Genomic DNA, 14,981 nt, shown 5'->3' with positions numbered 1-14,981 from the left:
CAGTTTGAAGATACCTCAAAGAACTAGGACTGGAAGTCCCATTTGACCCTGCTATCCCCCTGCCTGGGATCTTCTCCAAAGAATTAAAAGAATCATACCACAGTGATATATGCGCACCCATGTTCATAGCAGCACAGTTTGTGATAGCTACAACTTGGAAACAGCCCAAATGCCTATCAACTGGAGACTGGATCAAGAAAATGTGGATTTTTAAATAAAATGGAGTAGTACACAGCCATAAAACATGAGAAATTAGAGACATTTATAGCTAAATGGATGCACATTGAGGTGATACTCTTAAGTGAAATAAATAGGACACATGTGTGTAAATACCAAATAGTTTCTCTCGTGTGAGAAACTGAAAGTGTAAATAAGGACTAAAAGGTATAATAGATAATGTGAAATAGGAAGAAAAGGGGCAAAGGGGATTGGGAAGTGGGAAGAGTACGGGAAAAGAAAGAAGGGTATGGAATTAATATGAGAAAATGAAAAAATGGAAACAAAGTCTTAGTAAATAGGGAGGGATGGAGGGGTTGAAGGCAGGGCAGGGGAAGGGGGAAAAAATAAGAACCAAGAGAGATTTTGTAAAGGTGCAAATTTCCAATGATGAATGTCATTATACTGTATCCCTAAAATTTACCAATAAAATTAAATTTTGAAAAAAATGTGTGCCTTACCTTTCACATAGTACACACACGCATGTACACGCCCTCCCCAGAAGAGTAACTCTATATAAAGGAAAATGGAAATCTTGGAGAAGGCAGGGTCTGAGCTGGAATAAACTGATGCTTCTAGGAGAACCAAATAAGCAAAGGAAATTCTAGCTAGAGAGACCAGGAGCAAATAAATATGCAAAGAAATAACTGAGTTAATTAATTAATTAATTTAAAGATGGCAATGTGTGAGTCTGATGCTACTGCAGTGTCAAGAGCATAAAAGGAAGTGGGTGACAAACCTGGAGAAATTGTCACAAGGTACTTAATTAAATATGTGGACAGGAAGGAAAGAGTTTTGGGGATTGTCCAGAGTTGTAGCAAAGGCTCCATCATGGGTAGTTGTGCCCTTGTCTCTGGCACTGTTTCTTACTGTCTCAAGAGAGGAAACTCTGACCTGCTTTGGAGAAGAGCCGATTGCATAGCAGCATAATGGGTTCTCAGTGCTTTATGAGTCCACATACCAGCTGGCAGTGCCCCAGGCCTCAGAGGTTGGCCATTCATTATCCTATTGAGTGTCAGTTTACAGCTACTTGGAATATTTCATGAGAAAGCTTTTTTCCTGCATGTTATCACATGTCCAGAGCACCAGACCAGTCTTAAAATCGACAAGATTTTTCTAAAAATTACTTAAGCATTTTCCTCAATTCAAACGTATATAAAATCTAAATATTGGTCAGTAGCTCACTGCACCATCTTGTACTCCTAGAACTTACCTTTTCACTTTCTCCCTCACTTCACAAGAACCCCTACGATAGCTACAGGGAACCTCAGTTACCTGCACAGCACAGTCTGAAAGTCACCAAAGAGAGGTGACCTTCAGGACAAAAGGTCTGTGTCATGTTCTCCTGGTACCTAGAGGATTCTCAATGAAGGCACTTGTTACTAAGATAATGTTTTAGTTTTTAAGCAGCTTCTCTAGCACCACAGTAGGTTACTCTTTATCCATAGTCCTTCTTTCCATGTCTCCCTGGGAAGTAACCTTTTCTTTGTCCTGATCTGTTCCTCTCTTCCTCTGAACTATGGTTCCTTCTTTTACTATAAAGGTCTCACCATTTTCAATTTCTTTTTAATTCCAGCCCTTCGCTGTTCTCTATCATCCAAACAGCCTTCTTCTTTGCACTCATAGACTCAGAACCCTCCTGGAGAGCTTGGGCTGTTTCTTTGTTTGCCAAGATCAGAGAGTAATTAAAGTAACATCAGTAACATCAGCCCAGCTCAGGTGGCTAGGAAGATTGCCTAGGTGAGCTTGAGCACTGGGGAAATATTCATCCCATTCTGTGAGCAAGCACAGTGTGGAGCACAGCCTCTTGCTCTAGTGAGAAAAAATTCTGTTCTTCCAAAGCCTCAACCTTCCAAACCAGAGGACCCAAAAATCACATAGGAAAGATGGAGGTACACGGGCCATGTAGATAATTGTAAGAGATTTGAGATCTTCATCTCTCCTTGTATGAAACTCTGACTAAAATTTTATTCCTCTTTGAAGTTTCATCATTTCTAGATTTATTTTTTCCCTCCACATGCAATAACACCATATGTTGGAAATTCAGATATAAGAGCATGAGTCTTACTTTGCAAATTCAGGTGTGCAAGACATTCACACTGTTTCATGCTCTTTAAGTTAAAATAAATCTGACTTCACCCCTACTCATGTCCTCCAAACACCGTGTGGAAGAAAATTCAGTTTCTGATCCCTCCTAAAACCTCTGGGGTCTTAGAATCTTAAGCAGTTATCACAAGCTTTGGTTTTGCCCCTTGAAACCCTCTATCTACCCCTTGGGAGCCCAAATCTAGTGAATTTGCAATCCTAAGATTCCCTAGATTCTTCTGTAAACCTTCAGTCTTAGTTTCAATATCTTCCTCACTACTGGCATGAGTTTTTTTCTGGCCAAATAACAAAAACAGCAACTATCTGTTAAAAGTTCACAGCAACCAGGTGCACTTGACCCAGTTAAATCATCTTGTTTACATGTCACAGTAGCCCTTCTTGCTCCTGGGTTGTAAGTTGGAATGTCACATGTTTCATTTTATGTGAAAGGAAATGGAGGCCTGGAGATAAGTCTCTTGCTCAAGGTCATGCTGATCATGAACCTACACATAGAGTCCATGTCTACATCTCTTCACCACCTCACTTCTGCCTTCTAATAAATGGCCACCTTGGCCTCTTGTACTCATTGTTATTCATATCCAAGCCATTTCTCTTGCCCTGAGATGATCCAACATTCCTCCCAAGACCTTGGGGTGTTTTGCTCTGATGCCTTCTGCACTTCACTCTCTTCCTTTGTCCCAGCTGTCTCTTTCTCTGAGTCACATGTTCTCCTTTGGGAGGCACTTCCAAATTCACCTGATAGAGTAGGCAGCTTGACAGACTAGGATAGACTCTTCTGAAATGAACACAGAAGTCCTAAGTTGCAGAGTTTGGAGAAACATGTTAATTCAAGGATTCTAACCTTTTTTGTTTTACAGACAGAGGAACAAACTGAAGAGGGAAGAGACCCGTGCACATTTAAACAGCTGGGGATGGGCAAGTATCATGGAGTTCATATTTATACTCACACTCCAGCCAGTTCTTGTTACATTTATTCCTGCAATGCGGAGGAGAAGGCTGATGTCTTCCACTTGGACATTAACCAAGGAAATAAGGACCAGAAGTTCCCACAGGAACTAGAATCATCCTTGCCCCTAGGAACTAGATGAAGACCTAGACACCCATGTCAGTTCTATTCCACCATTAAACACCCAAATAACCAGATACATAATTAAACACTGAGTTAGCTCAGTTGTTTCTTGGTGACAGTTGAGAATAATAACAAAAAGAGCCCATAACAAATTTGTAGTTCTAAAATTTGAATTGGTACACAATATCAAATTAATAACATTTCAACTAATCACAGGCAAAATCAGCACAAATTCTAGGTGAAGCTGCTATAGGACTGACACACATATAATTTATTTTCACAAATACAGATTTTTTATAAAAGAATACCACTATTAAATGTCACCAAAGTCATTTTTATTTTGAATATGAATTTTTCATATTCAACCATCTAGGACCCTAGCATTTCCAGCTGCACCATCCCCCACCCCTCTCAAACTTTGCCCCTCCTACCTGTGCCCTACATTTCTTCAGCCTCTCCTTCCCTACTCACCAAACCAAGTGCAAGGACACCACATTCTGTCTATGGAGGTTTCGCATCTGACATAATAATTATAGTACTGAACATTTTATTGTGACCCTACAAAATGCTATTTTATTATCTTAATTTATCTCCACAGAAACATTCTGAGACAAGTACTATAATTTTATGAGGAAACTGAGGCCAAGAGAATATATACAATCTGCCAATGTTGCTACTCAGCGATGGAAGCTTCAGGACTCCAGAGACTCTAGTCTTACTCCACCATAATGCCTACTTCTCATCATTAATGAGGGAAAATTAAGTTTATCAACTTTGTATCACTGTGACAAAATACCTAAGAAAAATCCATTTAAAGAAGGAAAATTTTACTTTGACTCACCTTTCCTGAGATTTCACTACATGGTCACTTGACCAGTTTCTCTTAAATTTGAGGCAAGGGAGAACATCATGGTGAAAGGGTGTGATGGAGGAAAGCTGCTTGGCTCATTGAGGCTAGGAAGAAAAGAAAGAGAGCTTGCTTTTGTAACAAAGATCCTCTCCTGATGCCCATAGTGAATTAGTCCATAAGTGAATTAATCCATTCACAAAGTCAGAGCCTTTGTGATCCAATCACCTCCCAAAGTACCTGCCTCAGAATAGTGCTGCACTAGCCACCAAGCCTTCAATAACCAGCTTTCAGGGAACACCTAAGTTCCAAACCATAACAATATGTAAAAAGATTGGCACATACTGATGCTGAATACCTGTTAGTTTCCTTTTGCTTCTGAGAAAATATCTCCCCCTCTTGCCCGCTACACTGTCTTTATTTTCTGTATTAGAAATATATTCTTCTGGGTTTTTAAGGACTGAAGTTTTAATGATGCCAGGAAAATGTGCATTCAACATTGTTACTACTTTTCAAACATTTTGAAAGAATTTCCAGAGTTTAATTTCTTTCCTCTGTTTTCCTCTGGTCACTATGAAGAAAAACACAGCCTGTTGTGTGAATACCTACCTTGGATTAAGCATCAGTGAATACAAATGTTTACACAGATGGGATTCTCTGTACAGGGAATGGTAAGTATGAAGAATACCTTGTTTAGCTCATTCTATACAAGAGCCTAATGATCCCTGGGCCTTCTTTAAATAAAAAAGGTTGAGCCATCATCAAAGTCCATCACACTACTATTTCCCTGGATTCAAGTGCACCAGACACTTAATGTGGAAGTATGTGGCCTATGGTGTATGTTATTGGGAAACACAGAATGTCCCCAAATGGTTCATTATGTTGAAGGCCTGGTTGCCAGCTTATGGGGTTTTGGGAAGTGATTGGATTGTGAGGGCTCTAACTTTATAAAGTAGATTAATTCACTGATGAATTCATTAGTTGAATGGGCTTATTAGGAGGTGGGACCTATTTGGATAAAGCATGTCACTGGGGGCATGGCTTTGAAGGGTATCTTTTTGTTCTCCATACCTATGTCTCAGGCTGCCTTTTCTCTCACACTAATTCCTGGGTGAGAAGATGAACAGCTTTCTTTCACAATACCCTTCCGTTATGATGTTCTGCCTGACCTCTGGCTCATAGTAATGGAACAAGCCAACCCTAACTGAACCCTCTGAAATCATTAGCCAAAATAAAGCGCTCCTCATTTAAGTTCTTTTACTTGAGTATTTTGTTACAGTAACAGAAATCTAAGTATTACAGGTGGAACTCCCTCTGATATTTACGAGCCACAATATTACCTAGGGTAAGCAACATCACCTCTCCAATTTCCAGCTTCCTCGTCTATCAAAGTGAGATAATAACAGTACTTACAGGATTATTACAAAAATGATACAAGATGGCTCATTTAAGCTCTTATCACAGTGCCTGCCACACAGTACTCCGTAAACACCAAAGATAGTTATTGCTGGTAGTAGCACTAATACCCATGGCTATATATGGGTGGTTGTAGTAAAGATATGTTTTCAGCAGAGACTGTCTCAAGCACAAAAACAAGAAAGGAATAACTCTGATGTCTAGCTATGCTTTCAACTTGAATTGATTTAGTACATATTTTATTCTTAATTTCATCCTTTGTCCTTAAAAGAATTTAAGACATAATAAAACACTCTTAAATTAGAAAAGAAAAATTGAAAATCATGCTGAAGGAGGAGAAAGGACACATTAGAAACAATGACAGTTAAAATTTACTTTCAATTCTAACCTTCCTAGTAGCCAGTGTAAAGGGCACGTTGAATACACTATGACATACTCATTAGTTGATGGTTTGCATGTATCACTTTTGTCTGGATCCAAATTAGCAAAACTGATTTTCTTAAAGTTTGCCAAACAGCAACTGCTACTAACAGAAAGTAATTTTATCAGCTATCTTTGTATTGAACATTTCTATTTTCTTCCACTGATATGTGGGTTTTTTGAGAGGAGGAGTTGTGTTGTATTCATATTGCTGTCTAAGGATATACTTAAGGATATTGCTTCTAAGGATGTACCCTGTCCTCAGAGGGTGCTTTAAAAAAATGAACATTGAAATAAATTGTGCACAAGTTACTTAGCCCTCAGAAGGTAATTGGATAGGTGTCTGCACATTATCACATGCAAAATTTGAACACAGTTCTGACCCTCAAAATTTAGGTTCTTTTCTTCTACTCCACTGTTCTAATTATTTATTTCTATGCTGCAAGTTAAGGTAAAACTTAGTTGCTTCCAACAACAAATATCTTTTACGGTTCTGTGGATGGCATGAGCTTAGCTAGGTTGTCCTTGCTCAGGGTCTTTCACAGTTACAGTCAGATAGGTTTGGAGTCAGCTGAGGACTACTTTGGTCACATGACTGCAGAAGAAACAGGAGTAACTAGAGTATCTGTGGCTGGCTGTGCATCTCCCTACACAGAGCCTCTCTGCTAGCCACATATGGTGATATCAGAATAGTTAGACTGCTTTTGTGTTGCTCACTCTAGAGTGGCATTCCATGAGACCAGGGCAGAAGCTTCAAAGTTCCTTCTGACCTAGGTCTCTGAAATTACATGGAAACATATTTGCCATATTCTACTATTTTGTCATATTCAAAATAATTACAGGCCCACGCCAATTCAAGGGATGGAGGTATAGACTCCATTTCTTAAATGGGAGTAGACTTACCAGACTTAGCTTAGTTTCCAAGATTTAAATTACAGTATTCTACAATAAATGATCTCCAAGATGAAGATATAGTAGTCAAGACAAGGTGATGTTGGTGTTGGATTATACAAGGAAATTGATGTAAAGGCTCCAGAAATAGACTCACACTTTTACATTTAATTAATCTTTGACAAATGTATTAGCATTTGATACTGGGATGATGTTCCATAAAAAAAATCCTATAACATTTACCCATAACATAAAACTTAATTTGTATAATATGCAAAAACTAATTTGAGTTGGCTCATGGGTTTAATATAAAGTTAAAACTATAAAGCTTCTAAAGGAAAGTATTTTTGTAATTTTTCAGATATTTTCTTAGACAAAACACAAAAGAAAGTGATAAATAAGACATTCTCTTTTTGTTAATCAAAAGACACCATCAAGAAGACATAAAGCAAGCCACAGACTAGGAGAAACTATTTGTACCACATGTATGTATGACAAAGAATTTGCATATAGAATCTATTAAGTATTTCACAACTCAAAAATAAATTGACAAATAACCCCATTTAAAATTCAAGCATAAAACTTGAACAGATATTGCAAAAGGAGGTATAAAAATGGTAGGTAATCACTTGAAAATGTGGTTGGCACTACTTGAGACCCCTGCAGTTAGGTTCTAGCCTCCTGCCCAGTATACGATGAAGGCCTGAGGAAAAAAACTAAAAGACAGAACTAAAAGAGACAGAAATCAGGATTCCAGGATGACCAATGCTGATGCAACTGACAAAGGTGCTGGCCAGTCCAAGCTACTGACTTTTATTTTCAATCAATTAAAGGCAAGCTATGTGCAAGGGCCGTACTATCTGAGAAGATGCACAGTAGTGCAATGTTTATGAAAATTAATGTAAACAAGGCTTGTAACAGACAAGACAAAGCATTCTTAAATTAGGAACAGAATAGACAAAATATATGGTTGTAATTAGAACATTATCCTTCTAGTTAAGAAAGTTTTAGTTCTGGGAATGGAATGTGGTGCGTGTTACTCTGACCTCTGCACATAGACTTCAGCCAGACTCACTTCTATAAACAAGACAATTGTGGGGTTAACTCTTCACAGCCTGCTTTGGGGCATAATCAATATTGCAGTCTCCAGGGCCAGGGATTTAACTCAGTGGTTTCGCCACCTGCTGAGCAAGCACAAGGACCCGAGTTCGATCCCAGGTACCAAAAAAAAAAAAAAATTGCAGTCTCCAGGACAGCACCATTAGTGGCCAGGGATATGCACATGGAAACCATAATGAGATATCACTGTTTATCCTGTAGAGTGGTTAGGATTAAAAAGATTCATAATGTCAAATATTGATAAGGATGTGAAGCAACAGGATATGTTGCTGGCGAGAATATAAATGCTGATAAAAATGGTTCAATCACATTAGAAAACTGGCAACCTCTTATAAAACTAAATATATACATGTCCCATGACCTAGAAATTACACTTCTAAGTATTTATCCAATAGAAATAAAAACACATGTTCAAAAAAATACTTGCAGAAAAAGGATGATTGTAGTTTTACTCATAATAACTGCAAAATGGGAACAACCAAAATGTCTATCAACATGAGACTGGGTAAGATACTGTAATATAGTCATACACCCGGGAACCACTCAGCAGTAGAAACAAGCTATCAGTACACACTAAACACGAATAAATTTTTTTAAAAAACATGTCAAGTGAAAGTAGCTACCTGCAAAAAAGCATCACTCAAGTGAAGTTCAAGGACAAATAGAACTGTGTTAATAGAAAGCAGAAAAATATGTATGATTAGTGTGGAACAGGAGTAAGAAGATTTGCTGGAGAGAAACATGGGGAACCTTCTGGGGTGACAAAAATGCTCCTAGATTGATTTAGGTAAAGGTTGCTTGGGTTTAACTTGTTGTCAAAATTCATTAAACTGTATATTTTATATTATAGTAATTTCTATTTAGGTAGATCATTAAAAACTGCCCAAAGCAGGGAAGAAGCATGAAAATTGAAAAGTGGAACAGTGAGGAAAATAAAAAGCCTATGGTATGATAGTAGATTTAAATCCAAATTTAGCAACCATTGTATTACATGTAAATATGTCAGCTGTTCCAAATAAAAAAACAAAGATTTGTCAGACTGGATTTTAAAAATCCCAACTATTTGATGTTGATAATTGATACTTCTGAAAGATAAGCTACAGAAATATTGAAAGGAAAAGGATAGCAAAATAACCTGTGCAATTTTTAACCAAAAAGAAGCCAGTAGGCCTATATTATAATCAGATAATAAGAGTTTTCATGTTGAAAAGATTACTAGGGAAAATAAAAATATTTCATAGTGATCACAACTTCAATTCACCAGAAAGAAAAATAGCAATTCTAACTTATATGCACCTGGCCTCAAAAGATCTAAAGCAACAACTGAGAGGAGAAATAGATAAACCACAGTCAGAGTGGACTATTTTAATTCACTTCTCTCAGTAACTGACAGAAAAGTAGATCAAAAAGTCAGTAAGAATATGAGATAGTTTAATAAGGCCAAGTGTAGATTTAATGTAATACAGAATGAACACTGTACTCCCAGTAAAGAAGACAAATAATTTCAGAGTGTTTGTGAGTTAGCTTTTGAAAAGCTAACCATATATTGGGCCACAAAATAAGTTTTCACAAATTTCAAAAATTGCAATTGTGAATACATACTGATGACAAAGGAAGTAACCTCAAAATAAGTTATTAAGAATGCAAAATATCCCCAGTCGCGCGGAACACACGCCGAATCAGCCCGCTGCAAACAGACAGGTCCTGAGTCGCACGGAAGATGCCTAATCACCCCTCTGCAGACAGGCAGGTCTGCCCGCACCCTACCCTACCGAGGGCCCCAGTCATGCTGAACACAGGCAGAATCAGCCCGCTGCAGACAGGCAGCCACCTGATTCCACACTACAAGAAAGCAGAGGACACCAGACCACCAGACCAAGGTACTGAGTCCCACTGTTCCCGGCCCAGAGGTAGGGGCTTCTGAGCCGTTGTTCCACTGCTGCTGGTCCAGTAGAAGGGGCTTCCCAGTCACCATCCCTCCCGCTGCTCCCAGCCCAGAGGAAAGGGCTTTGGGGCCACCTTGTGTCCTGCTGCTCCTGGCCCACAGGAAGGGGCTTCCGGGCCACCATCCCTCCTACCGTTCCCTGCCCAGAGGGAAGGGCTTCTGAGCCACCATCCCACTGCTCCTGGTCCAGAGGAAGGGGTTTCCGGGCCACCATCCCTCCCGCTGCTCCCAGCCCACAGGAAAGGGCTTTTGGGTCACCATCCCTACCGCTGCTCCCCGCCCCTGCCCCACCTCACCCAGATCAGAGGAGGTAATCCGTGCAGACGCTGACAGCCCCCTGCCCCAGTCGAAATGAGAAAACATGAAAATAAGTCTCAAAACCAGACTTCCAGATCACCTACAGCATCCGAAAGGGAAATGAGATGGAACACTCTGATATTCAACCACCTGGACCCACTGAACTGGCAACAAAAGGGGATCTGGAAAAAATGAAATCAGAAATAATTTCGCAGATAACAGGAGAAATTGGGCCCCTAGTGAAAGACATGATTAATAAATCTAGAGAGGAGCTCAGGAACATGATGCAATCCCAACATAAGAAACAAATGGAATCCATGAAACAGATGCAAATAGATTTCCAGGACATGAAAAACTCCATTAAAAGTCTACACAGCAGAATGAGCCAATGTGAGGACAGAATTTCAGATATAGAAGATAAGATTGCAATTAGTGACCAGGAAAAGAAAAATTGCTTCAAAATTATAAGGGAACATGAGAAATCAATCCAGCAGCTGCTAGATGATGCAAAAAAGAACAACATAAGACTGACTGGGCTCAATGAAGAAACAGGAGAGAGTGGAGATGACATAAAAAAATCTCTTCACAGAAATAATGGCAGAAAACTTCCCAAGCAGGGGAAAAGAGCTTGACATACAGACAAGTGAGGCATATAGGACTCCAAATAGCCTTGATCAAAAAAAATCTACACATAGGCATATAATTGTTAAGTTTCCAGAAACACAACAGAAGAACAAAGTTCTCCAAGCAGTCAGAGAAAAGAAACAAATCACATACAAAGGAAAGCCCATCAGAATCACAGTAGACTTCTCAACACAAACCATCAAGGCAAGAAGAGCTTGGAGTGACATATTCCAAGCCCCAAAAGAAAACAGCCTCCAACCCAGATTGATGTACCCTGCAAAACTATCTTTCAAAATGGATGGAGAAATAAGATACTTTCATGACAAAGAGCACCTTAGGAACTTCGTGAATACCAAACCAGCACTCCAAAGAATTTTACACAATATCCTAGGAACAGACATTGAGGATCACAACCCCAGGAAGCAAAACAGAATGAATCCATCTGGCATGACAAGAAATTAAATGTAAAGGGGGAGAACCCAACAAAAAGAAAAAGTCATGGCAATGACAAGTCAATACGTCTCAGTTATAACCATCAACGTTAATGGTCTCAATTCACCAATCAAAAGAAATACACTGACAGAATGGGTCAAGAAGCAAAATCCAACAATATGCTGCATACAAGAAACACACTTAATTCAAAAGGAAACTCATAGACTGAAAGTTAAAGGGTGGAAAACAATACTGCATGCAACAGGAACCCCCAAAAAAGCAGGAGTAGCTATCCTCTTGGCAGATCAAGTAGATTTCAAACCCACACTGATTAAGAGAGATGAAGAAGGACACTACATCCTTGTAAAGGGAAGAATCCAAGAGGAGGAGATGACAGTCATAAATATCTATGTACCAAACACTAGTGCACCCAACTATATAAAAGAAATACTAACGGACATGAAAAGTCATATATGCACTAATACAATTGTAGTGGGGGACCTCAACACCCCACTGGCACAAATAGATAGATCAACTAGACTAAAAATAAGTAATGAAATACTAGAACTCAATCGAACTCTTGAACAAATGAACTTAACAGATGTTTACAGAGTCTTCCACCCCACAAAATCAGAATACACATTCTTCTCAGCTGCACATGGGGCATTCTCAAAAATAGACCACATATTCACACATAGAACATGTCTAAGTAAGTGCAAAGGAATTGAAGTTATCCCCTGTATATTATCAGACCATAGTGCAATGAAATTGGAGATCCATAGCAAAAGAAACTCAAAAAATTTCATAAACACATGGAAATTGAACAACACACTTCTGAATAACCAATGGGTCACAGAGGAAATTAAAGAAGAAATCAGACAGTTCCTTCAATTAAATGACAATGACAATACAACATACTGGAATCTATGGGACACAATGAAAGCAGTCTTATGAGGGAAATTCATAGCAGTGAATATGCATATTAGGAAAACAGAACGAGCCCAGTTAAACAACCTGATGCTGAACCTCAAGCTTCTAGGAAAAGAAGAGCAGGACAACCCCAAAGCTCATACAAGGGAGGAAATTATAAAGATCAGAGGAGAAATCAATGCAATGGAGACTAAGAGAATGATACAAAAAATCAATGAAATCAAGAGTTGGTTCTTCGAAAGAATCAACAAAATTGACAAACCTTTAGCCAACCTTGTCAGAAAAAGGAAAGAAAAGGCCCAAATCCATGCAATTAGGAATGAAAAGGGTGAAATGACAACAGACCCAGCAGAAATCCACAGGATCATCAATACCTGCTTCCAGAACCTATACGCCAATAAGATGGAAAACACAGAAGAAATGGACAGATTCCTAGATACATATGAATTACCAAAATTGAATGAAGAAGACCTAAAAATTCTGAACAACCCAATATCAACCAATGAAATTGAAAATGTAATTAAAAACTTATCACCTAAGAAAAGCCCAGGCCCTGATGGCTTCACTGCTGAATTCTACAAGACATTTAGAGAGGAACTGCTGCCACTATTGTTTAAACTCTTCAATGAAATTGAAAGGGAAGCAATACTCCCAAATTCATTCCTGGAAGCAAGCATCACCTTGATCCCCAAAACAGAGAAAGACCCAACTGAAAAAGAGAACTATAGGCCAATCTCACTAATGAACATAGATGCAAAAATCCTTAATAAGATACTGGCAAACAGAATGCAGAAGATCATCAAGAAGATCATACACCCTGATCAAGTGGGATTCATCCCAGGGATGCAGGATGGTTCAACATATGAAAATCAATGAATGTAATACACTATACCAATAGAGCCAAGGACAAAAACCATATGATTATCTCCATAGATGCAGAAAAAGCATTTGACAAAATCCAACATGCATTTATCATAAAAACCCTACAAAAATTGGAATAGATGGTCTCTACCTCAAACTGATAGAAGTCATCTATGAAAAACCAACAGCCAATATCATACTAAATCATCAAAAACTGAAATCCTTCCCACTAAAATCAGGAACAAGACAAGGATGTCCACTATCACCACTCTTGTTCAATATAGTGCTGGAAACATTAGCCACGGCAATTAGACAAGAGAAAGAAATAAAAGGAATAAAGATAGGTAATGAAGAAGTCAAATTGTCATTATTTGCAGATGACATGATACTCTATATAGAAGACCCCAAGAACTCCACCAAAAGTCTTCTGGACTTAATAACCAAATTCAGTCAAGTAGCTGGTTACAAGGTCAACACACAAAAATCAATAGCTTTCCTCTACACCAATGACAGACCCACTGAGAGAGAAATAGGGCAGATAATTCCTTTCACAGTGGCATCCAAAAAACTGAAATACCTAGGAATCATCCTAACAAAAGAAATCAGAGACCTCTTCTCTGAAAACTATGGCACTCTGAAAAGAGAAACTGAAGATGATATCAGAAAATGGACAGACATCCCCTGCTCCTGGGTAGGAAGGATTAATAGAGTGAAAATGGCCATACTTGCAAAACTGCTATATAGATTTAATGCAATTCCAATTGAGATCCTAGCAGCATACTTCATAGACCTCGAGAAAACAATCCAAAAATTCATTTGGAGCAAGAAGAGACCCAGAATAGCAAAAGCAATTCTAGGTAACAGAGACATGGCAGGGGGTATCACAATCCCCAACCTGCAACTATACTACAAAGCTACTGTGATAAAAACAGCATGGTACTGGCAAAGAAACAGACTTGAGGGCCAGTGGAACAGATTAGAAGATGCAGAAACAACGCCAGACACCCTCAGCCATCTCGTCTTTGATAAAGGAGACAAACACCCTCACTGGAGGAAAGATAGCCTCTTTAATAAATGGTGCTGGAAAAATTGGGCTTCAACTTGCCGAAGATTAAAACTAGACCTATATCTCTCACCATGCACTAAACTAAAATCAAAATGGATTAAAGATTTAAATATTAAAATAGAAACTCTGAACCAGTTGGAACAGAGGTTAGGTAGAACCCTTGAAGACATCGGTGTAGGAAAAGATTTTATGAACAAAACCTCAGTTGCTCATGAACTCGCACAAATAATCAACAAATGGGATCTCGTCTTATTAAAAAGCTTCTGCACAGCAAGAGAAACCACCAGCAGTGTGAAGAGACAACCCACAATGTGGGAAAAAATCTTCACCTGCTCTTCCTCAGACAAAGGACTACTATCTTGAATCTATAAAGAACTTAAAAAGATCAGACCTCCCCAATTTAAAGACCCAATCCAAAAATGGGCATCTGAAATGAACAGACATTTCTCACACAAAGAAGTAGAAAGAGCAAATAAATACATGAAAAAATGTTCAACTTCACTGGTCATTCGAGAGATGCAAATGAAAACAACGCTGAGATTCCACTTCACTCCAGAAAGAATGGCTGCTATCATGAAATCAACCAATAACAAATGCTGGCATGGCTGTGGGGAAAGAGGAACTCTCCTCCACTGCTGGTGGGAGTGTAGACTGGTGCAACCACTGTGGAAATCAGTATGGAGATACCTCAAAGAACTAGGACTGGAAGTCCCATTTGACCCTGCTATTCCACTGTTGGGGA

General features: G+C 38.8%; 1 protein-coding gene across 2 annotated transcripts in view; it reads right to left on the bottom strand.

Moving 5' to 3' along the window:
• The window catches only part of LOC110344323 (high mobility group nucleosome-binding domain-containing protein 3-like), a 638,706-nt gene that overhangs the window by 88,063 nt on the left and 535,662 nt on the right, over positions 1 to 14,981 (bottom strand). For both annotated transcript variants that reach the window (XM_087212223.1, XM_087212224.1), the window contains one exon: positions 4,233 to 4,345. The gene's annotated coding sequence lies outside the window, so the exon portion shown is untranslated. The remainder of the gene's footprint in view (positions 1 to 4,232; positions 4,346 to 14,981) is intronic.

This window comes from Heterocephalus glaber, unplaced genomic scaffold (assembly GCF_053883595.1).
Source record: "Heterocephalus glaber isolate CG9 unplaced genomic scaffold, H.glaber_assembly_v1.0 deba00001429, whole genome shotgun sequence".
NCBI lineage: Eukaryota > Metazoa > Chordata > Mammalia > Rodentia > Bathyergidae > Heterocephalus > Heterocephalus glaber.
Note: the sequence above shows the minus strand (reverse complement) of the source record. Positions and strands in the feature narration are given on the sequence as shown.